Here is a 25229-nt window from a genome sequence, read left to right on the forward strand (position 1 = left end):
GTTGTAATAGTATTGATTTTTTTCTCCCAAGGATCTGATAACCCATGTTTTCTATTTCTAACTAATATATCAATAAATGCTTGTAGCGGAGAAACAATTTCTGAGAAAAGTTATAACAATCTAACAATGATAGTGACTGTAGTAGTTTTTTCTCTTTATAGCATCCACTACTTCACTGCTTATACATTACATTTCTAAAAATGTGTAATGAGTGCTGTGATGCACCCCTGAATTTTACCTGGTTATACAAATAAAACCAAAACCTTAATTAAAAAAAAAAATAATTATCCTCAGTAAATCAAACCTTACGATGACTTCCAAGAGCGGGAGGTATGGCAATTCAGTAGCTACTCTTGCTACCGATGTGCATTTTAGATAACTTCATAATACTGTTCTTTCTGTAGAATTTAAATGAGTACATTTTTTTAGACTCTTGAAAGTTTGTGGTAAATGATGTTGACACATTTCATTTTAGGAATATGTGAAATCATAGTTACATACACATCTGTTGAAAATCTGCTAGGGATTGCCTGATAGGAACGTTTTTATATAGTGCCCTATTTATGAGCCTCCTTGCTGACTGCATTTTAAGAGAATGCCTCCCTGCACAGATGACATTCAGTTTTCTAATTTGCTTTTAATAAGGCAATCCTTTTCAGAGATTTGTTTGCTTAAGATAATGAGGTAGGATTACAGAGGAATTAACTGCAATGCTATTAAGTTGGCTGTTGTGGTTTGTTGTTTTTTTTTTTTTTTCCTTGGGTCTAGCCATATGCTTTCAGTTTGAAAGTAAGCTGAGATTTATTTTTCCTAGGCTACACAACAAATTCAAGACCAGAAGACAAAACGGCAGCTAAGGTTTTCTTCTTCGGAAGAATTAAGATACCAGTATCTTTGAGGTATGTTTGTTTTAGAAATGCTGTTAATTATTTATTAATCTTTCTGCTACGTATAAGAGTAGCGGTGAGTGCTTTTGAACATTAGTGACTTTTTCAGATCTTCAGATGTAGCTTGATTTGAAAGGAAACTCCAAAATATACTTTTTTTTCTCCCCTTTTAAATAAGCATGGGGAATTAGTTATATATCTGCTTCTTTTTTATCTGGCACTATCTTCTCTTTAATGTGGGACGGTCTTTCTGTCTAGAAAATTAGATATAACCAGATGAAAATCTAAAAACCTAAAAGATTCTGTCTTATTTGTGACTTCACATTATAGCTTTCTTTATGCACCATAGTTACTGTGAAAAATTTACAAATAAGAATGTTCTGGAAAAAGCTGTAAACACTTTCCATTTTGCATGCAATATAGATTTCTATGTTTTAAATAGGTACAAGAAAGATTTCTTTCATCTAGATGTATAGAAAAGCATGATCTGGAAATAAATTACAAATAACTCAATAGGGGAGACAGTCATCAGTAGGTAGACTGAGGAATGAAGGATACACTAAGAAAATTAATCATTGCCTTTCCACAGGTTTTAAAATAGCCTATTTAACACTGTTTTTCAGTACAAAAATTGTTTGAACTCGGTAAATTGGATTCCACTTCTGTAAATGTACCAGCAAAGCTAGTGGGGTACTAAGAAAATGGAGTTGTTTCTAATTTCACTTTAGATGTAGTTATCACTTAGCATTTTCAGGAGCTTTAACAGAGCAAGTTATCGTCTTCATACAGTCAAAAATGCTGGGCCCCAGAAACTGGCATTTCAATTACACATGGGAAATATTTCTGTTTAATTTAACTTTTCTGCAACTCTATCCAAACCCTAGTTTTCTCTTTTCTTTGATACGTCAAGTTACAAAGGACAAGGTTTTTTTTCTCTTAGAGGAGGCATTTTTTTCACCAACAGTCATACTCAAATTCAGCTGTCTTTGATTACTTCAGTCCTCACCTGAAGCTCCCTTCTTTTTGCAGAAGGTATATCTCATCAGATAGGCTTTTGTCTTTTCTACATTACCATCAGATCTGTGCAATTTTTTTCATGTTTGACTTGATAGAAAGACCACATTGGAGTTTCGGCTAGTGGCACAGCTATCTCATGGCTTGTTAGTAATGCAAGCCTATGATGTGATACATACATTTTGTCTAAAAGCATTATTTTCTGCTTTAAAAAACCCCAAACCCCTATTGGTTTCATCCTCCCTCTAATCTTCAAAGGCTATATTTATTTCAGCTTTCTTTAAAAAATACCTACCTGCCCAAGAGTGTTGACCTCTAGGATTCTTCCTTTTTCATTTGCTTTAGATGTTTAGTAACAGGATTGCAGACTTCAGGGTTGAGAAGTTGAGTTCTGTAAGCTATCTTTGTATAATATTATTCACAATTAGTACATTCAGAGCACTTTTTTTACCTCCTAGCATTTGCAACCACAAATACCTCTCTTTTAATGTGAGTCTTGTTTCCTTGGAGAAGCAGTATTGGAAGTACTGTAATAAATGACAAGAGAGAAATCAGCAAATATATTTTCATGTTTAACCTATTATTTGCTTATCTGACAGCATACCTACATTTTATATTGGAAAAAAAATAAGACTGTTGTTGAACTTCTGGTGAGACTCTACACATGTGGCAGTGATGTCTAAGAACAATGATTTTTGATAAATGAAAAATCTTTGTTCCCGTTTTGTGACTCCCATTGAGATACTTACATATTCCGCAGGGCACAATTTGTCTCACAGATTGTATTTGATTTGTTGTCTAAGCATAAAAGCTCATAGTATCATTGTTAAAAGCACTGAGCTTTCAGAAGCATGGTAAGGCAGTATTTTTATATTCAGACATTAGAGCAAACATTGACAGGAAAAAGTATCTCATTTTACTCAGCCCGCTGAAGCAAGACAACAAGTGAAATATTTAATAGTAATCAGTATGCTTTAGCTTCATATGTGTTTGTGAAGTTGATATATGTTTGTCTAGCCTGATCCGTCAGTATTTTCATGCAATTTTTGTTATTATATAGTTTCTTAAGCCTTCTTAAAATCTTCATTTTCTCTCAGTTCTGGAGACATAATTGTAAAGCACCAGGCAAAATGTAATCCATTATAAGAAAAAAAAAAAAAAGAAAAAAAAAAAAAGGCAAAACATGTCTGTCCTTTGTCATTCAATCTGGCACATTATTTAACCTTGTTCAGTTTAGTATTTCTGTCATTCATGGAGTTATGTGAATGCCCGGTTGCCATGTGATGTTAAATGGATTTTGAGTGGATTATTTAATCTACAGTTCAACATTTCTGACACTTTACAGAATAGTGTTACGGTCAGGTTACCCAAGTGACTTCAAATGACTCAGTAATGGTAGTTTCCATGGTAAACATAGTTCTCTGTGGCAGAGAGGACTCTGGCTTTCCTATGTGAGAATCTTTATGTTATATAATAATCAGAGTATGGGAGAGAGAATTTTTGTAGCCAAGAATTGTTCTTTGTGTATATACGTATACCTCTTCTTCCTCTGAGTCCTCACACTGGACCTTAAAAAGTGATTTTATGGTTATCTGAAGTTGTACTTTATATAAGTTAATGAAATAAATAAGTGGAAACTTGTAAATGCATTTAAACTATTCTTGTTCCTAATTAACCTGGAGTACATGTTACTGTTGGCTTACAGAGGCTCTGTACCAGATGTTGAGTGAAACTTCTCTATGTACCTTATATATCTATCTTTGTTTACTCCACGCGTAGTACTCCAACTTACATTTGTCTGTTCTGGGCACTCAAAGAACATAAGGTGTTCTCTGAAACTTAGAGCTCAGAGACAGTCTGAACCCGTAGGCTTCTCTGTGTGAAGATTTTTGATGTCCTGACAACTGTTAGAGCAGAACTTGTGGAGAATGGGAAACCATAGCAAACACAGTGATTTAATTTCTGTGACTTAGAACAAAGTTACCTGGTCTTCCCTGTGGTCCTGGGCATACATTGTCTTTATATATGCTTATACACACATAAAGCATGTGTGCAGTTTTACTATAGTACAGAATGCATACTGCATCCTTTTGATGAATCTACCTTTTAAAAATTAATATATGAAAATAGTTTATACATGGAGCACCCTAAATTTTGATAACCTTCTGTATGTCTCTGTGAAAACCTGACTTGATAGATGCAAATGGAACTTCCAGAGCTACCTTATTGCATATACATATACATGTAAGTGTGCGTGTATAATGGGGCTAAAAAACCCCTCATCATTCTTGCAAGGTTGAAATACAGAACTGAGATTCAATATTGCTGGATGCTGGCCTCACTTCTCAAGATATAAACCAAGAAATGAATGGCCTAAAGAAATAAGACTCTTAGTCAACACTGGATTTTAGTCTCCCTTAGTACTGTGAGAATAACTGACATTTTACTTCCCTGAAAATTCAGAAACATTGCAGAATGTTTTGAGTGGTTTGTCAAATTAAGTTGAAAAACATTTTAAAGGAGGAAGTTGGTTGAACTTTACAAATAAAAGCCAACTTAAATTTTGGATATATAAAAATAAATATTCTAAGCTTTTCAAGGTTTTCTACTCTGAAAGTAATTTTTAAAACTGAAACATTGAAAATATTGAAACAATATTTCACAAATTCACATTTCTGGTTTCAGTGTCAGTATAAACAGAACAATGTTTTGCTCAGCTTTCAGAGTATTTGATTACATTTGCGCTAATGATGTAAAAGGGAGAAGCAGTTGATCAGAAATTTTCACCCTGTATTTCTTCAAAAAAGAAAAATAATTGTGGGACCATTTCAGATTATGTTGGTCGTAATTTTTATTTGGATTTTTTTTTGCATAGCAACCACAATACGTAACTGTTCTTGGAAGCCATGAAAACAGTAGATATTCAGCCATCTCATCCAAATATGTTAGAAGGATTTCAAGGTAAATTTCTAAAGCACAACATCAAAACTTAGGAGTAAAAAGTCAGTCATTATTGTGACCAGCATGGACTACAAGCCAGTTTAGTTGAAACCTGTCTGTAGTTTTCTTTTGTGCAACTATTCTTGTTTAGAAGTACAGCACCTAGGTATTCTGTAGTTTTTTTGCTATATCAATCTCAGGTTCAAGCAGCCTGTGTGCTCTGTTTTGGGGTCATAAAGAAAATCATCGGGTACTCATCAGATTGCTTTCTTACACGAATTCAGTGGCACGTACTTCCTATGGAACTACAGGTGGGGGTTGCCTGTGAAGTGTAACAGTGTGAGGAATCACGAAGGCAGCAAAGAATTAATTGCGTTTATCACTTCAGTTTAAGGAAGTGACTTAAGTTTCCTAATCAAAATGTCCAAGCTGCCAACCCCTCTGTGCAGAGGAGGCATATCAGTGTGCTGGGGCAGTGGGGCACCAGGTGACTGAAGGCTGGCAGGGCTCTGCCCTGCCCCTCCTGGCAGGCACAGTCCCACCACACCTGGGCTGAGGCAAGCTGCTGGGGACAGGGAGGTGAGCCAGGGCCCAGGTGCCTGGCAGTGGCGCAGGGCTGCCATGTGGGCTCTGCTGCAGAAGCCACCCTTTGAAGCAGCTTCAGAGTGGAAGGTGGGTTTCTTTCCTGCATTCCACGCATCCAGTAGGTGTGATCTAATCGGCAGGGGGTCAGTTATTTTGTATACAGCAGCTGGGTTACAATTAGCTAGTTCTGGCGTCCGCTAACCTGCTATTTGTAGTTGCACAGTGCTTGGTTTTGTTTATAAGATGTATTTAAAATCTAAAAGATCCAAAAAGACACTGACATTGAGACTTCTATTTCCAGTTTTCCCTGGAACTATACAATTCAAAATGTTACGGTTTTTACCTTCCCCAGTGAAATTCCAGGAAGTGAGCAGAAATACATAGACCTATTTTTTTCTTTCAGAACACATGGGAGCACAGCTTAAGACATGTCACTAACAGCACTCGAGAACTAGGATTTACAAATGCACGTTAGTTTTTATCCAAAATTTTATTATTTCTGTGGTCTGTTAGGTTTTTCTAGCAGTATGAATTACTTTTCCCAACAAATATTGATTATCCCTGTGAATTTTGCTTCCTGCTTCTTTCAGGTGTCTTTCTTTTACACAGGATCTTTATTATAACAGCAAAATAGTGCAGTATAACTCTTTAAAAATATGCATTAAAAAAGGACATCTCTTCAGCAGGAAAGAGTAATTGATATTTCTGTTTCTTACAGTGAAATGAGTTTAGTTTTAAAAGACAGTCAAGTTATAACAAAATAGTGCTTATATTAACCTGCAAGGTTGCTGAACAGGAATATGCACTAGCTTTATTTCTTCTAAATATTATAAAATTATAGTGTCCAGTTCTGGCTCAGACTCTGTGGAATTTTTCTGCTTATTTTTGATTGATCGGTTTTTATATGCTGAAGCTGATCAGTCCCCTCTTAAGATAACGTTCCAGCCATCTATAGATAGCACACAATTAACTGGAGGGGAAAAGGGGAAAACTGGAAAACCAGGAAGGAATACACAGAGCATCTCTCTTCTGTATTCTGTGTCAGTTTTAATGGGTCTGTAATTAGGTCACAGGACTGATTGATATCAGCACTTAGCTTCCTGGGTGACATCACCCTCTCCTTCATTCCCTAATAGGGATTAAGATGTCGACGCATAGAAAATTCTACTTCCTGGACAGAGAATAGTAACTAATTACACCAGTTGCAGACTTGACACTGGCTGAATTATTTACCAACATAGCAATGAAATGGAGACTAACAGAAGAAAGAGCACAGGGAGCATGTGAAAAGAGAACAGTTAGCTTGCAGCCCGTGCGTGTGAACAAGTTTGGTTTAGGGAAACAATGACAGAACTAGGCTGAGACAGGAACAATTGTGAGTAAAATGATGGTGTATTTTGAATGCTTAAGCAGAAAATGTGAGGCAAAAAAAAGCTTTGAGATGAAGTAAGAAGACAACTATTAGAATGCATGGCCAAATGTAAATGAATCTTGGCATGAGAGGACATCAGTGAGTGCCCAAAGAGTGTGCTATTCAAAGACAGTTTATTGAATGGAAAGAAAAAAATGAGAAGGGTGCCTTATACATATTTCTGTATATAGAAAACTCATAAATGCAGCAAAGGACACAGCTTAGAATGTTGCTTCTTAATTTAAAAACAGCTGCCATGTTTCAGATTGAACATACAAAGTTGTTTCTGTGTAAAACCACAATCCAGTAGTAACCTTTAACTCATCTTTATAAAATGTTTTACAATTTAGTTGCTGTATGGTGCAGTTGAAAGAACTTGATGCCACCATTAAGGACTTTTAATTTTGTTCTCAGGCAGCCTATCTCTTTTTTTCAGACTTTTACTTTTTGGGGATACTATTTGCCCAACACTGATTTTAATTTATAAGATGGAATACTTAAAAAGACAACTTCTGAGATTTTAGGATTTTTGTTGTTAAAAGAATGAAAAACTGAGGAAGTGTATTTTTCTGATCTTGCATGTTAAGACATAACTTGTGCTTGAGAGAGACTGCTGGCTGTGGTATAAGATGAACTTTACTTAAGACCAAACTATGAGGAACCACGTCAGACATGGCTATAAGAACTTACACCTGATTGTAGGAGTAGGCTGGAGCAGCACAATAAATGCCTGGCTATGGGAACAGAAAATTTGTCAAGTTTTGTGGTGAATGATTATGGTGCAGGAGTTGAGTCTCAGAGATTTCTATTAGAATTGTGAGTTGGAACTTAGTTCATGTGTGCTACATGTAAAAGGTTTGCTATCATTTTGATGTTCTGTGCAAACAATCCTCATACATACATCTGCAGTAAGTAAGTTGACTTGCATATATGTTTTCAAATAAATTAGGAAAGATGGTGGATATAATATTTGTATGTTATTTAATACAGGCTTTCATCATGTATCTATTTGCCACTTGTAATTTCTGAGCTTCAATGAAATGCACTGACATTTTGCTTTAACAGCTGTGTTAGTTTTCAAGTTACTTCTGTTGAGAGTTCTTAGTTCAAGTTTGTTGTAGGAAATAGTAAGGAAGTCCTATGAAATCCTGCTGCAGTACTGCTCTTGACAAAATGAAACTCAAATACACAGGTTTGATTTAGAAGCGCTAAGAATAGGCTTAATCCAAGTCTGCAAGCTCTAATTCAAAGTGATACAGAAGCTGTAATGAACAAAATGAATGGCTTAGTGGCACCTGGTCTGACAGCAGAAGCAGCAGAAATTAGAAATAAAGTGTTTCTCAGAGATTTAAAACAGCTGGGTGCATCCATTTTATTGTTACGGCTGGAGTCATCGGCATATTTTTCCCCAAGTCTCTCCTTCTATGCTCACTTTTAAAATAATGCTGCATTCTGTTAGCCAGTGGCTTAATAACTGATCTAAAGGCATCAAAACTTGTTATAGTTTTCCTGAAGTAGAGGGAGAGAAAGCAGAAGTAAATTTAAGTAAAACACCATGCTTCACAAAATAGTCTTCTCTAAAACTACCTGTGTTTCTGAGCAGTGTTTATCTAGTAATCATCAATATTATTGGAGGGGAAGGGGAGGGGACAGTGGGGAAGCAGTGGATACTAACAACCCTTGACAAATCATCTTAATCATCATTACCCAAAGGTTCTATCTCATTTACTTCCAGAGTTCAAATTCTAAGTAGAACTTGAGTCGTGAGTGAGAAGACAGCTGCTGCCCAGAATTTCCAGCCATAAAGTAGTTTGAATGGATAAGGCAGAGATAAGCTTCAAACGTCATACAGTCTAATGAGATTAATATAAATATTTGGACTTTTCTATTTTACACTGTGAGGAGTTCGACTAATATGTCATCTTCACAGGAAGAGTTAGATAGGTGTCATCGTTAGTTTAATTCCTGTGGCTTTCAGGAGTAGACAGGATCACGTTACAAAAAACCCAAAACAAACAAAAAAAACCCCAAGAAAAAACCCTGATGTTTTTCTAAAACGTTTAAAACTTGTGGATGGGCAGATGTCACACTCCTTTCTCACCTTCCTTCACTCTTGAAGCACACATGTGGGCTGATGGAGAAATCATTGATGTTTGACAACCTGCAGCAAGTATCTGCTGGTCTGCTCAGGCAAGGTTGCACTCTTCTCAAATGTTTTGATTCAGGAGACCTTGTGCTGACATTTCAGAAATAAATGAGACAGTCTGTTACTTTCAGGTTCGCTGTGGACTCATGCAGGTGTTTCTTTGACTGTACGTGCTTGTCACTTTTTTAACCACCTTTTATATCAGTTGTTTCCAACCTTTTCTAAAGGGATATTCACTACCCCCTTCCTGAACTTCATCAGCCCCTCTTCCTTGCCCCTCTGTGCGGACTCTTTTCTGATAGCTCACCCTCACTTGCTTCTACTGACATTTATCATGTCCTTGTTGCTGGCTTTGGCTAATGCCAGTGCAGCCCTCCAAAGTGCAAGTCCCAGCACACAGTTGTAGCTCCTTTAGCAGCACTTAGCTTTTCTAGACTCACCTTGACTGGCAGCACACTTTGCAATGCGTGGGGATCTTTCTTCATATTGATTTCTCATTTTTTTCATGTAAGGGTAGACTATGAACTAATCATATGATCCCACAAGCTGTGCTTCCATTAAGGTCCTGTACTACCTATATCTTAATTCATCTCTCCTCATTGCAAAGAGTAAGTTGAATAAAGTGCATGCCAGAATACTAACTTAATATTTTAATACCTTTTTTTAATTGAATGAAACTAGTGATCTATTAATGAACAGTTTGTTTTACATTTTTCATACATAGGTGCAGTAAGGAGCTTCTTATTTTCATTCAAGACAGACTTTTTCAGAGTATATAAAGAATTGCAGTTCTCCTTGGTTTAGTTCCTCAAATTCCTCAGGGAGTCTGAATGGGGAGACTCTGTGTTCAGCCCTGCAATATGTTCTGTGGCACCACTGAAATAGTTCTGGGTATTTGGAAGATAGAAGTCAGTGACCCAACTGCATAAATTCTTGCCCCTCTTCTTAATCCCACTGAATTAAACTGAACTTTGTTTTTCAAGAGCAGCAAGTGGATACACAAAAGTAATTGTTTTCCAAAGAAGGCTCAGACATATCCAAATTTGGAAAAAAAAAAAAAAATGCATTATGCCTAAAGGGTTTAATATTCTGTTCTGCCATTGATAGACATGTGTAATCCCTATTAAAATGATTTATGCTAAACGTTGGCAGCTGATTTGATTCTGTAGTCTTCATCTGAATTGCTAAATTTCACAATAAATAATTATTCTTGGGATCTTTCCTGATGTGATGCAAAATTGTTTTTAGTGGATGTTTAAAGTAAATTAAAAAAATGGAATTAATATACCCTACCAATGGGTGAAACGCGTTTTTTAAACTTGTCCAAGGTGATTTACACATCATCTTAAAATTGTGACTCTGGGGGGAAAGGTTGAGTGACCATATTTTTGGGAGACTAATTATTCTTAATTTTCAAAAGTAATAAAGGACTGGAATTATAAAGCAAAAACCGTGGATGATAATAACACATTACTAAAGGCTTTAAGAACAGACATACAGGATTTAATTGAGAAACAGAAGGTCAGTGGTGCAGATGAGGCTAGAACGTAAACATCCCCAAGTGAGCACCCACGCAAGGCTTTATGTACATATAATTTTGCTGTAGAAACATACCTACACTGCTTCTGTAGCCAAGCTAGCTTATGTTTTCAAAAGCAATTGACAGCTGATAATTGACAGCTGACTGAACATTGCAGCTGAAGCATTTGAAGGAAATAAATAAAGAAATAATCAATTAATATGAGAAATCCTAGATAATGTATTTATTACTGTTTCCAAGTAACATACAAATAACATTTTTAAAGTGCATGTATATTATAGGTAAATTTCTTACCAGCAAGTGATGGTTGAGAAAGGGGAGTCATTTACATCCACATTTCTTTTTGTTGCGGTGTTTGTTTGTTTGTTGTTTGTTTTTTGGGTGGTGGTGGTGTTTGGTTTTTTTCTAAATTTGAGAAGTTTGCACCTTATTGATATTCCAGGCGCAACACAAAGTCCTTTATAGTACCCACTTTCCCGACCCTGCAAACTGCAAAACAATATTTGGTTTAGAAGGCAACAGAGCTGGAAGGAAACATGTTATTTATTATATGTTTGTTTATATTAAATTAGTTGTTTATGGAATGTTAGGTATATAGATAACCTTTAATTTAGAAAAACAACAGGTTTATTGTACTGAAACTTTTTTGTTAGTATTTGTGTATTTCAAGAAGTTTTTCCTTATAAGGTCATTGATTTTGGAATTGGACAGTAGCTATGATGTTCCATTCAAATAGATATGGCTTCTTCTTTGTGTAACATGACAGGAGTGTCTGTTTTCATCTTATTTTTTTTTTAAAGACAGGAACATCTATATATTGCAATGGGAAGGTGATACAGAATTAAATAATTAACTTACAGAGCATTAAATAAGTCAAATTAATTGAAGACCCTGCATTCAGTAGCACTGCTTCATTCTATCTCATCTGAGGTACTTTGGATTGCTAAAATTCTGGTGTTTTGCTGTATTTACTGCAAAGGAAAGAAAAATGGAAAATACACATACTAAGGAAAACCTCTGCAAGTTGAATACGCTTAGTGTAGTAACTTAAGAATTCTGTATTACTCTGTTATTGAAGAGCTTTCGGATTAACACGTAATGCCAGGCTTTCATTTTCATGGCATCTTTTGGAGCAAGGTAATATTATCTTTCAACAAGGTCTTCCTCAGGCAATCTGAAAATTCTATGACATGATACTTCTAAACTGCTTGAATATTTTTCATTTTAATAGGTCACATGGTCAATGATCTACCTCTTGGAGAAGAACAAGTAATAATTTGGTCACAGTTGCATAGTCTTCCAAATCCTAACAGAGTTTCATTGTGTTTCTTCTTGATGAAGTGACTTCAGCAAATTTGGAGGAAGAAGGCTGAAGCTTTAAACCTTATTATTCATCTTTGACATCTATGGTTTTAAACCAGTGTTAAGGTTAAATGGGAGTTCATTTACACACTATTTCATTTAGTAAGTGCTCTCATAATTAAATATAGATCCATGTAATTTAGTGGTAGAAAGAGAAATCCATTAAGATTCCTGATTAGGAAAAAGTGTTAACAGAACTGCAAATATTATAGAAATTTAGCTCCTGTTAAAGTAAATTAAGCACAAACCAATTCGTGTAGCATGAAAGAGATTGCTTGAACTGTAACTGACAAGAAATTTAAAAATTCCTTTTCATCATCTGTGTACACTGAAAGCAAAAGTAAATATAGATTTATGAAATCACTATAGTTGACAAAATTCATACAGATTTCATGCCTTTTGTAATGCATTTTGTTAGGCATAAGGGTTAATATTCTTGCAAATACTGATGAAACTGTCACAGATTTTAGGTTATTTCAGATATTATTTTTAAAACTAAAATTCCTAAAGTGAACTGAATTAAAAGATGTTTGCTTAGTACCTCTGGAAAAACAGGTAACCTTTGATAGTTACTAGTGCCTAAATTAGTATTTTATCTAAACTATCACTTTCAGGAAGTTATAAAAAGCAAAGGGCTGGTAAGCTTTACCTTTGACTTCAGTGGAGCTAAAAGTTCACCATCAATTTTAGCAATATTTAGAAAGTATAATGATCTGATAATAAGGAAACACAGAGGCTCATTTTACTATCGTGAAGTTATAAATGCTCATATTTGGTTTTGGTTTGGTTCTGTAACTTTAAACATACACTTGGATGCAGCTGCATTAGAGCAACATGCTTTTCACCTAACCCTTGAAAATATCTTACCATTCCCATGGCTTTTCTGTCATGATGATATTAAAATGTATTTTGGCAAAGAGTTAATTCCTAAAAGTATTTGATGCTTCTTCCCCCAGTAAGGTGAAAAAATGTTGAAAATCTGTAACAGCAGTCGCAGCTTGGACTATGTTCAATGATGTCAGTCTAAATTTAGGACACTTTTTTATGCTGTCCTTACATTTCAATTACACTAACCCTTCAGTTATCCATTGTCCTTGGTCATTTTTACATTGGTTCAGATTATAAGTTTTTCTTTAACACGAAATTGTTGTTAAGTGTATGTGATACTAATAGGCGTAGACTTAATGTTCTACTAAATTGTCTCAGATGACTTGTTCTGCAATGCTGTGCCTGTGCCCATATGCCTATGCACAGGTGCTTTTTGCTCTTTCGATGCAAAGACAAAATGATGCAGATTTGGGGGAGGGATGAGTGGCAGGGTTTGAGGGCAGTGGAAGTTTGACTTTGTAGACCTCTGGCAGGGTGTGAGGGCAGTGGAAGTTTGACTTTGTAGACCTCTGGAGGTCCCTTCCAGTCTAAATGGTTCTGTGATTGTGTGGAGGATGACCTCTTCCCAGTAGCACTCTCTTAGGGTGTGCATGGTCTCAATCACATGATGTTAGAGCATCTGACCAGCAGTGGAGCATTCCCTCCTCCCTCTGCTGTGGTCTGGGCTGTCCAGCTCTGAATATAATGGCACTGAAAAAAACTTGATTAACTTTCTGTCCACCAGTCCATCACTACTGTCTCCAAGATACTTTTTGTTACAACAGCCTTCCATTTCTCATTAAGAAAAGCCCACCACCACCAACACCCCCGCCCCCCCCCTAAAAAAAGCAAGCAAGCAAACAAACAAACAAACAAAACCACCAAGAAAAACCAGCTGAGTTCAAATTTCATTTCTATACTTGATTATTTTTTTAAAAAAAAAAACTGCCAGATAATGGAAAATTTTACAAATCAAGGAAAGGAGATTTTCCTCCCCCACATTCCAAACTTCTCTGTGCTTTTTGGACTGTAAGGCACCTTCCGGTTTAGATATGTAAATCTCATTAGCATGCTCTTTATACTCTTTTTCAGATCACTAATGAGGAATTTAATTAAAACATGACCTAGCACTCATCCCAGCAGCATTCACCAGACACCTCCTTTTGACATGATACAGTGCTGTTTTTCACTGATCCATGTTTTAAATACTAGCCAGTTTTCAAAGCAGTGATGAGCAGAGGTGGAACGCCACTTTACTAGGGACAAGTTACTGAATCCTAAAAAAAATGAAACATAAAAAGGTCTTCACTGAAACAAAATGAGCAGAATTCTACTCTGCCTCTCTCTGTGCAACAGCCTTGTTAATAAGCTACCAAACCCTGCTACCTCATAACTCAGGTTCAAAACAATGACATTCTATTTTTGGTATTAAGGAGATAGGAAAGATTAAAGGCAAATATTAACTGACAGGCTCTTGTCGTATTTTTCTAAGAATTATGTCATCAAGCCCTAAATTTACAGCTCTTCACTCTAAAGAATATTACATGGTAGCAGAGCTGGGGACATTTGTATTGAAGAAGAGATAAAACATTGCTTCACTGGTTTGGCCAGCTCCTTTAGTAATGCAGTTAAGCTGGCTACTCTTCACATGCTGCTTCAGGACTTCTCACTATGCAAGGAATTCCCTTCCTATATATTTTTTCACATCTGCTAGTGCCCAGATCTCATTACTAGTCACAATAAAACATAAAGAGGATAAGGAGGAGAGAAAGTGTAGTAGAAACTCTAGAGCAGGGTCAACTAGGGCAAGCTGCCCAGGGCTGCGTCTACTCAGGTTTTGAATATCTCCAAGGATGCCGGTATTTCCACAGCCTATAACAGTGTTCGTTCACCCCTCCAGTGAAACAAAGAGTCTGTGTGTGACCCGGTGCCTGTTGGAGCAGCAGTTCTAGGACACATTGACAGCTCAAATGGGCATAATGCCTGTGTATTGGAAATTTAATTGAACCTGAAGTACTGGTATGATAGATTTAATGAAGTATTCAGAAACATAGTGCATAACATTGATCACAGTTTGCTTATACTCTTAATTACCAAATCTAACCATACATAATGAAGCATGAGGTATTTTTTCCCACTGCTGTACATCAGAACATGTCTTATAAGTTTAGGTTTTAATCTTCTGCAGAAACCATGTTGATCATGTGTGGTGGATTTCGTATTCTGCAACATGCTGGTAAACCTAGAGAATTTTAAAATTGGCTTTAGTGAGTCTAATTATGGGTGGACCTGTTGTAGCATATCTCACTAGAGCTGTACCTACCACCTGTTTTCAGTATCAGCAGTCCATTGTTTTAATCAGGAATGATATGAATAAGGGTGAATTTAGGCAGTTATACTTGAATAATAGATTCGTAATGTGCAGTCCTTTGGACTACTGGAAAGATAAGGTTGGCATTAACTATTGAGGCACACTGCAGAAATAGCAGATACAAAGCTGACTATCAAGACATCCCCAAAACAAGGGCTGCTATAGAATGCTTAAGGGGAATAGTGGAAGCCCCTCTATTTGGGAAGCAGAAAAAAGTAGACAGACAATCTGTTTTATGGTATTTTTGAAGCTCTTCAAGTGTATTTCCAGAACTTGAATTTAATGGTATATTAGAAGCCTGCTTTATTAACTTTATTCTCTAAAATACATGAAAAAAGTTCCATGCAAAGATGATAAAGTGGCAGAAATATCTATTTAGAAGTAAGATGTCTTTAGAATATTTACAAGAATATGAATGATAACATCTGATGAATGTCATTTAAGACATGCACTTGAACGTCAGTTAGAGCACTAGCTTGCTCTCCTTTAATGAATGAAATTGTATAGGAGAAGATTAATTGAAATGCATCAGTATGAAGAACGTCTAGCTCTGTACATCTCTTACCCCATTTCAGTTTCCTTCACCTATTCTTTCCAGCTGCAGTCTGTATTTCGGAGATGCTAGTCTCTTTCATTCTAATACAAAAGCTGAGTCACTCGCCCCCTGCCCCAACATCTCGCTTGAGGTTTCAAGATTCATCTTTTTGTCTTTCTGTTAAATAAAACTTATGTAGAAGATAGTCTTTTGGCATCATTCTTGAGGAAATGTGCTGTGATTCGTGATGAGGCTAGAATAAAATCTGGATTCTCCACTTCTGGAAAAGCAAATTTCCTGAGATTATAGAAGTTAGACCAGCCTCATAGCTGCAGAAGATAGTCAGTCTTTGAGTCGAAGATAATTAATTCCTCCTCAAAAAATCTTCTAGGGTGTATCAATATTATTTTATAATTAATCTGAGGTTAAGGCCTATGTTTGAAAAATAATGATCACAGTTTGAAATACCAGAGAGATTTTTCCTTTGTACTAAGCACCCCAAAAGGTATGTACTTTGAGAGTGATTGTCAAAGTCAATTTTAAAAACTAGACTATCTTCCTCAGATTAGGCAATAAGTGTAGAAATTCTTTGGGTTTAGTTCAAGTGTATTTATTTTAGACAATAAAAGATAGTGTTAACAAGTGTATTTAGAAATTTTGTGTTTCTTACTTCTTCATCCTGTGTCTAAAATAAGTAGGTCGTTATTGTCATTATAATGTCTAAACAGTAGTCTCCTTAGAAAAGACAAAACTAGCATAATATATTCTTCAGTGACATAACCCAGAAGCCTGGTTTAAGGCACAAGATTTTTATTTCAAGTCAACAGCAGTACTGGTCTGAGGCTTACTGTGTTTATGTTTTCAATATCTTCTGCCAAAAATGTTTGAAATACATAATTACCTATAGTTTTATTTCATGGTTTCCAGATGCTTTTCAAATAATCAGCATATTTGTTCTAATCGTATGTGTATTTGTTCTAAGAACTAATTTGATCTTAAGTATTTCACTTAGTGTGTAATACTGTGCCATATTTGCATCACATGATATGTAGTGAATGATAGATGAGGAGATTGGAAAGACTGGCTTAGTTATGTTTATCGTCTGCAGTTTATGAGCTTTATTGCTTCTCATGAAAATCTCCTTAAAATGCGAGTTCAAACATGCTGTAACACTGGGTAATAACAGTGTTAGCAAAAACACTGATAAAAAGAGAAAATTAGGTTCATGTACAGATTCTTCATTATTTTGAAAGATATCTATGTGGAAAGGTAGCTAATAAAAATAAGAAGTCTGCCGTTTGTCATAAAGTCAGTGTTGTGCTCTTCACCAACGTGTAGTGGACTAATTGAAGCGAGCTGAGCAGGTCAAGTCACGTTCCGTCTCAAGCAAGGCGCTGCAACTGCTACCAGTCTTTTCCCCCTCACACTCTGATAGTCACAGTAACTGATAACTCTTGAAGTAGGTCTTCCCAGTAGTCATTTGTGATATTCACTGGGCTTTCACACATCTCATTGGTAAGTAATACAGTGAAGACATAGCTTATTATATATTTTGGTTTTGATAAAAAAGATTGTACTGGGGTTAGGACAGCAACTTGATCATTTTTCCTGCAGCAAAATACTACATGAAAGAACAGTAAATTTGAGTGCTGAACTTTGATTCAAACTAGGCTGTATCTGTTGCCAGTAGGTTTCTTGGTTTTGTTTTGTGGGGTTTTTTTGTATTTTAAGTAGCTTTACAGGTGAAGTGTTACTGTCTGTGCAACTTCTCCCATCTCAGACACAGTTTCTGTTCTACTGATGTTACAGCAATGCATATTGGGAACCATTGCTGAGGACAGAACTATCTGATTTGAAAAGCATTCCATTCTGGATGAGGTACATTTAAAGGAGTTATGTGCTGATTTTATGTAACATCTAAGATAGTGGCACCTTTTAAGGATAGGTTGTGAAATGGGGCCAACTGATACGAACTGGAGTGGCGGAATCATTAGTGAGTCAATGGTATTAGTTCATATATGGATTTCATGCCAGATTTTCTTTCTTGGTGCTTTATTATCTGTAAGGGGGAAAAAAGTAAATATTGAAGAAACATGTATGAGAAGCTAGACATCATTCCTACAGTAATTTTAGGAGACCTCCAATGGATTTTGTATCTGACAAAATGTTGTAGCAATCAGTCAGCAAATTCCTTAGGCATGTGCATTATTTATTGAAAGTACGTGAGTGGTCCTCTTTATTTTGTATCTTTACATTTCACAGGTTTCAGAATAATTTTAGGACTTGGTTTACAAACAATTTTAGTAAATAATATAAATAGTAATGTTATTAGTAAATAATTAAGCAAATCTAAAAGGTCAAACGGAATCTTATTAATCAGTAACCTTAGGATATGGCCCTCTTGCTGTTGCCAGGTGATGTTACAGGCAATATTTTTCTTCTCCACGTCTAGTGGGTTTCGGTGTTACTACACCTTTTAATCTGAAATGTGTGGCTTATTGACAGCCTGCACTGAAATTTGTTTTCCAATATCTGCAGTACTATATTGTTAACCAAGATCTTTTAATCTGCTTTTAGCCACAGCATGCATTCCATTACATGGAAAAAAATTTACCATTCCTCCTACCAATCTCTTGTGCAAAGCCCTCTTTTTAAAAATTTGTTTTTACTGGAGATTAGACCTAGAAAATGTGTGAAAGGGTAACTGTCTGTCTTAGCAATAGGCACAATGGATGTGTGTATGTAGTAAATTAGTTAGAGGTAAAGAACTTCTCTTGATCATTCAGATATTTAAATTGTATTGAAAAATCATTCTACCAATCCTTTGCCAGTCAAATTAACACAAAGGACGTATTCTGCTAGCTGATATAACCTCATTTACTTCTCTACTATCAGATTTTTTCTGCTTCTTTGAACTTTTCATATAAGATATATGAGACCACACAAAGAGCTACAGTAGCTAAGATATAGAGGTGTCAGATGGCACACTGTTAAATAGGTGCCACTTGGCATGCCTTACTTTGGTATCATAGAGCCATGGAATCGTCTCGGTTGGAAAAGATCTTTTAAGATCGTTGAGTCCAACCGCTAACCTAGCCTTGCCAAGTCCACCACTACACCATGTCCCTATGTACCATATCTAAACATCTTCCAAATACCTCTAGGGATGGCGACCCAACCATTTCCCTGAACAGCCTGTTCCAGTGCCTGACAACCGTTTTGGTGAAGAATTGTTCTTGTCATCCAATGTAAACCTCCCCTGGCGCGAGTTGAGGCCATCTCCTGTTGTCCTATCGCTTGTCACTTGGGAGACTGACACCCACCTTGCTGCAAGTTATTTCCAAGTAGCCTAAATTTTCAGGGTAGATGTTGTTCGTCATGTTTGAAAGATGTAAAGCAAAATAAAGACATAATCAGCAATGTTTTGAGAATTATTTTTAAACCAAACTTTAACATCCTAGAGAAAACTTTTTTTGCAAATATTAGACTGATATGTGAATGATTTACTTAGGAATTCCTAATAAATGGTCCTTGGTAACCTAAATATATAAAATATTACAGCAAAATTTATGCTGTCAGAAAGCTTTACTATATGATAGACAAACAAAAAAGAAAATTATAAAATTATAAAGATACAAACAGTTCTTGAGCTTCCTGGCAGGCCTTGTACATCCCTTTTAGTATTTTGACTTATTTCAAGAGGATGGCTGACACTGTTTCAGAAAATATATATGTAATAATTTACATAACAAATATCCCAGATACAGGACCACTTGGCTGAATATGAGCTGTGCAAATATGTAGTTGTCATGTTTTGAGGTCCTAGTTGCATGTGCATGCTTCTTTGAGCTTAAACTATTGTCTTCTGCCTATTGTGATGAGGTCTTATTTTGCAGCTGATACAGAAAACATTGCATGTTATAATCATAATGTGGGCCTCTCACTTTTTGTGTTAGCTTGACTAAAATCGCTACATGTTCGCAGAGTAGCACTTATTTTCTTTCTAATGTATGCCTGATGTTTGACAAGTTAGTCATCACATGTAATCACACAATTGAATTACACGTATTTCTGTGAATTCCGAACAGTACCATGCAAACTAAGCAAGCATATTGTAATGATGCTTGTAAAATGTAGTTTAATATTGAACTTATTTACATAAGCAGAGCATTTGATAATAGTAGGAGACTAAAAAAGAATTAGAATTTTTCTATTTTTTTTTAAAGAAACTTGAGAAGATTAGCGTGGTGTGGACTGTACTACCTGCAGTACAGCTAGAACAATCTGCATTGTTCACCTACTTCACTTTTAGTCCTTAATGATTTATTTTTGTATCTTAACAATTACATGACGTCTATGATGTTGGAATGTGATTTAAAAATAAAATCAAAATTCTCTAGGTGTGCTTCTGCTTTCTTTTAATGGGTAAGTCCTTTAGTGACCACTTTTTGATTTGGTCTAATGATGTATGAAACAACTTCTTAAAACTTGTTCTTTCTTTTTAAAGTATAAACCTTGTGTGGACTTGTTTGCCTTTTCATGGTGATTGTAGTTCATTTTTACTGTCAAAATTCTATATGATTACTGCAACAGAGTCATACACACAACAGACTAATTAACTAGATTTCACAGATATGAGCTGGAGAAAGGAAACCTATTAAGCCCTTTCTCTGTCTGCAAAACAGAGGCACAGGTAGGACAGGACTGTGGTGAATACCAGACAAGTTGTTCAAACCATTTTGGACACTGAAATCAGTAGCTTCATGCCCAACTGAATGATCTCTTCTTGAAAACAGTGTGTCCAAGTTGTAACATTTTTGTATTGTGACTTAATATGTATACATGTTGTAAATATTCACAGAAGACAGATGTATGTGTGTGTGTGTATACACATATGCAGAAATAAATAGTGGGTATGTCAAACATAGCCATAAAAAATTAGCAGAATAGAACCAAGTTCAGGTCTCTTAAATCTTTGCCGAGAGACACTTGGTTTCATTCTCCCCAAGTCCATTATCTCTTCCATACAAAGCAATTTTATTTGCCTAGAGCAAGTACCCTCCCCCCATTAAGTGCAACTACTATTAATTTCATTATTAGTCTGCTTCAGTATTCTTTTTTCCCTAGTGCCAACCCATGCCCAGAGAAGATTAATTTTAGTGGTGTAATACCTGAAACTGTCTCAGTGTCAGGGCTTGGGACTCCCACAACTAAGGGTGGTTCTAGTGGCTTGAGTTGACATATTTAATATTTTAAAGTGTTTTAATATAAATTTGAAATTTTTGAGGGATTGCTGTCCTTAATTAAGTGATTGATTTATTCCCTGAAAATTTCAGAAGACTTAAGGATTGTGATTGGAAAATCAGGTATGAGCAGAAAATGAATCTTGCTTGCTGGAGTTTCATTTTTTTTGGAATTGTTTATAAAAATAGCTGTAAAGTCTGAATCATGACACAGTGCATGGGAAATAGATAGAAGACGTAGGGGTTTCTATTCCTTATTCCTTAATCTCGGCAAAACTCCTTACTGTGCAGTGTGCCAAATCATATTTGGCCCTGAAATACAAATCTGTATATGAATTCTTATGATCTCACATTTCTATCAGCAAGTTAAAAAAGCAACATTAGCATTCATGAGATTATACCTATGATAGATAAGAGTTTTTATTTTCTAATGTAAACATCATTAAGTTCATAATTACCTTTCTGGTACATACCAACTCTTGACATTCAGTCTTGCCATTTGTCTATACTGTTTTATTCCCCAGAAAGATTCCTTTCAGCTGACAGGTGTTTTTTAATCTGTCAGGCTGCATAATTCAGTGTGTTTATCTACGATTTCAGAAATCATCTATTTATGTTTTAAAAGCTTTGTAATATAAACAGCTATGTCCTTCAGCCTGCTTTTCTGAGCAAAGTTAGAGATAATCAGCAGGAATTTATAATTTTATGGATGCAAAAAGCATTGAATTATCAGCTGATAAAACAACTGCATTCTGCGCATGTGTCTAGCTAAATTATAGGCAGTACATGTCACCACGCATTTTTTAAATTACAAAAGTGTTCATCAAAGAGCTGCTCTACAGTTATTAATTACTCTATATCCATATTAGTGTTTGTTAGACAGTTTTCTTGGGTTTTTTTTTGTTGTTTGGGTTTTTTTCTTTAGCATTCAAATGAATGTAAATGTCAACTCTTAATTAAAATTATTACTTGCTCATTCTTACATGGTATTGGAATGCTACAGTACCAATTATTTATTTCCAGTTGTCTAAACCAATAATAGTTTAGAGTAGTATCTATAAACTGAAAATGAACTTTTGTAAGCTGTGTTGTTCATTTTAATGATGGTCAACAATACTTTAAAAACTGTTTGATGAGGACTTGCATAGGTATTCAAGGACAATAAACGGGTGGAGATTCAGCCTATATAAGTTAAATTTTAAAGCTGTTAATTAAAACTGAATTTAAACTTTTATTTAGCAAGTCTGCAGACTAAGATATTACATGAGTATTTGTGGAGAACTTAATCTAACTTTCCAGTGGTGTTTCAAATGAAAACTGGCTTGAATTTTGATTGCTTCAATCTCAAGATACTAAGTTTTTTTAACAGAGCTTTTTGAATTACTTGAACAACTACTTTCATCAGTAAATTTCAGATTTTATCTGTGGCACTTTGTATCATTCTCAGGGGAAAAAAAATAAAAATCTGTGAACATCCCTAGAGAAAAAAATATTCCTACTTTGGCAAGAGAAGTCCATAATACACAAGATGGCACTGTTTCACTTGTGAAAATGTCTCATTTCCCTAGATAACTGTGAAAAATGTGATATGAGAGTGCAGAAGGGTTTATATTTTTGTATAATTGAAAATAAGATATTTGCATAGTTGAATAGTTTTGTTTATTATAGACAAAACAAACTATAACTATATAGATGAAAGATCACATAACCGAGGCCAGTGAAAATGTCTCCAAAGTCACTGTTCATAAAATTGAATGTATCAGGAATTGGAAATCAGATCTGAACTAAAATTCTGTGTGACTTGCTCTTTCACTTCTAAGAATTCCAGAGAATTTGGAATTTAGCTTTCAGGTAGTAGTTTTTCCCTAAATCTTCTCGGAGCTCCTCTGACATGCATAATAAGCATATGATCTCTAGGGTGCTACACTTTGCTTTCAATGTTAGCTTGTTAAGAGTAAGGGGTATGTGCTGAAGTGCATGGAAATCTCCTGCAGTGTAGAAGACTTCACTGTTTAATTAGGTCTTAAAGTCTAACATAGGTGTTAACTTGTAATTGAAAAAAAAAAATTCTTTGTAAAGAGTATACAGAATATTTTCAAATATTTTTTTCTACTGTAGACATTTCTGACCTTAGGCAATATTCATAGGTTCAGCATTTGTGAAAACCCAGCTACATCTATTATTGTGCCAAACTGTGATATAGAAAGATAATTTAAAATATTTCTGAGTATTTCACCAGAATTTTTTAAATAAATTGTCAGTGTTTATATATTATATTATTCTTCTCAGGGGCTGAGTAGGAGATCTGCAAACTGTTGACCAGATCAGCTGCAGTCATTACAATAACATTTCAGCATTTTCAGTCTCAGATTTCTAAATTTAAATACATATGTAACGATAATTTGGTATTACTTGATCTGCTCTTTGATATTATAAAGTTCCTTAGGTGTTTTGACATAGAAAGGTGTGAGATTTTTTGTTCTTAAGAAAATGTGAGAATTCAGTCCCTCTAATTTTTGATAAGATTTGTCAAGGCAGATGTCAGTATTATTTCCACAGATCTGAGCTTCATTTAAAGACATACAGAAGTCAGTCAACAAAGGCACCATTCTTACCTGCTTATAGATTTTTGTAAGGCTTAAATAAGATCACTCAGAAATTTACAAGGTTTAAATATATTCACTCCGAAATTTCACCTGTTAGACATTTGCAAAATATTGGTGGGAGTATATGTTAAGCAGGTCTGTCTTTAGCAACTGCTACTTTCTATTTTGCATCACTGAGCAATTTCACTGTTATACCCTCTTAGAGAAGAATGAACTGGGTAGCACATGGCCTTGTGTTTTCCAGCTGACACTTCATTCACAGGACCAGATCACAAGTAGATCCCATGAAATGTGTATATTGTTGTTACAGTGACCAACAGTGCTTACAGCTTTGCTCTGCAGTCTGCTTCTATCCCACTTTCTCGTGTAGCCAGTATCTGTAGCTATTGCTATTGTACCCTCCAAGCAGGAAGGCTGAGAACTTAAATCAGTAATCTATTATGCAGTCTGTAAATGAAGTTGCGTAATTATTGGAAGCTAACTGTTTATTTCTTTTTTTATAATGTTTGTGAATTTTCATTAGCCTGAACATTCAGACTTTTTTCCCTGCCATAACCATGCTTTGGTTAAACTGCTGTAGAAAGTGATTCTGATTTACAGACCTCAAAGTGCTGTATAATCACAACGTATGTGTAATTTGAGATAGTTTTATTCTTCTTTCCTACATTTGTTTGGGTATGAAAAGTCATTGTACTTTGACCAACAAGCCAGTGGTTTGGCAAAAGGACCATTTGTGGTAACTACAGTTTGTAGACCATGACCATGTACTGATGATAGGGGACATTCTGCAAGTGTACTGTAATAAAATGCTAGGGAACAGTTTTATTCTGGGGTTTTATTATGTATTTATCTGTTTAATATGAATATCCAAAAGGCTTGTGTTCTTTTTCATGTTGACCTCTTCACAGTGATGAATTATATTTTGGTACTACCACGTTACCACAAAAGCAATAGAGATCCTCAACTAGAGATGCATATGGATGTGCTACAGTAGAAGTGACCCTTTTTTATGTTACAACTCAGTGAAGGTTTTTATCAAGGACAGCAACAAATAACTCCAGTTAGTATTCTGCATTAAATAAATAGATAAACAAATCTTCAACCATTTCTATGTAGAAACATTCTCTGGATCTGAATTTCAAATAAAAGATGAAATTTTTTGTTCATCTTATTTTGTTTGTAGGTATTGGTTGTATTTTGTGGACTTCAAAGCAAAATTTTGGTGTAATTTTGAAACGTAAGTTTACATTTGCATTATTCATTTGCTAGAGAATAGCATCTTTAAAATTTTCAATTTTGAGTTTCTACTGTCGTTACCACACAATGAAAATTTAAAGGTTTTTTGGGTGTTGTTTTGTTCTTTGATTGGTTTGGTATTTTTACCTTTTAGTTTCTCAATAACTCTTTTGGACACTGGGACTACAATGGTCGCTGCAAAATAAGCATTCTAATTTTGCTGTGATGTTGCATCCAGTTGGGATTGGACATATTTTAAAGAAACACATCTCTGAAACGCTTCTGTGTTCCCAGTCTTACTACTCTGAGGAATGGAAATAGTGCTTGATAAATATTTATAATCTTAAACTTTTTTTCCTAAAACACCTTAAGGTTGTGTTGTTGTTTTTTTTCCCTGAACTTGTTCAAGAGTTGCATAAAAGATTGGAATTTACATTTCCTTTTGCTCTTGATTTAAAGTGCATTTTCAAGTAACAGAAGGCAATC

The 25229-nt window shown here is 35.3% G+C and overlaps 1 protein-coding gene across 6 annotated transcripts in view; it reads left to right on the forward strand.

Moving 5' to 3' along the window:
- The first annotated feature begins 789 nt into the window (after positions 1-789).
- CDH18 (cadherin 18) overlaps positions 790-25229 on the forward strand; it is a 337159-nt gene continuing 312719 nt past the window's right edge. For 4 of the 6 annotated variants that reach the window (XM_027812998.2, XM_055706002.1, XM_055706000.1 and 1 more), the window contains exons 1-2: positions 822-899; positions 24691-24744. The gene's annotated coding sequence lies outside the window, so the exon portion shown is untranslated. Of the gene's footprint in view, positions 900-24690; positions 24745-25229 lie in introns of all 6 variants that reach the window. The other 2 variants (XM_027812997.2, XM_027812999.2) reach the window with 1 other exon arrangement.

Source organism: Falco cherrug, chromosome 3 (assembly GCF_023634085.1).
Source record: "Falco cherrug isolate bFalChe1 chromosome 3, bFalChe1.pri, whole genome shotgun sequence".
In the NCBI taxonomy this organism is placed as follows: domain Eukaryota; kingdom Metazoa; phylum Chordata; class Aves; order Falconiformes; family Falconidae; genus Falco; species Falco cherrug.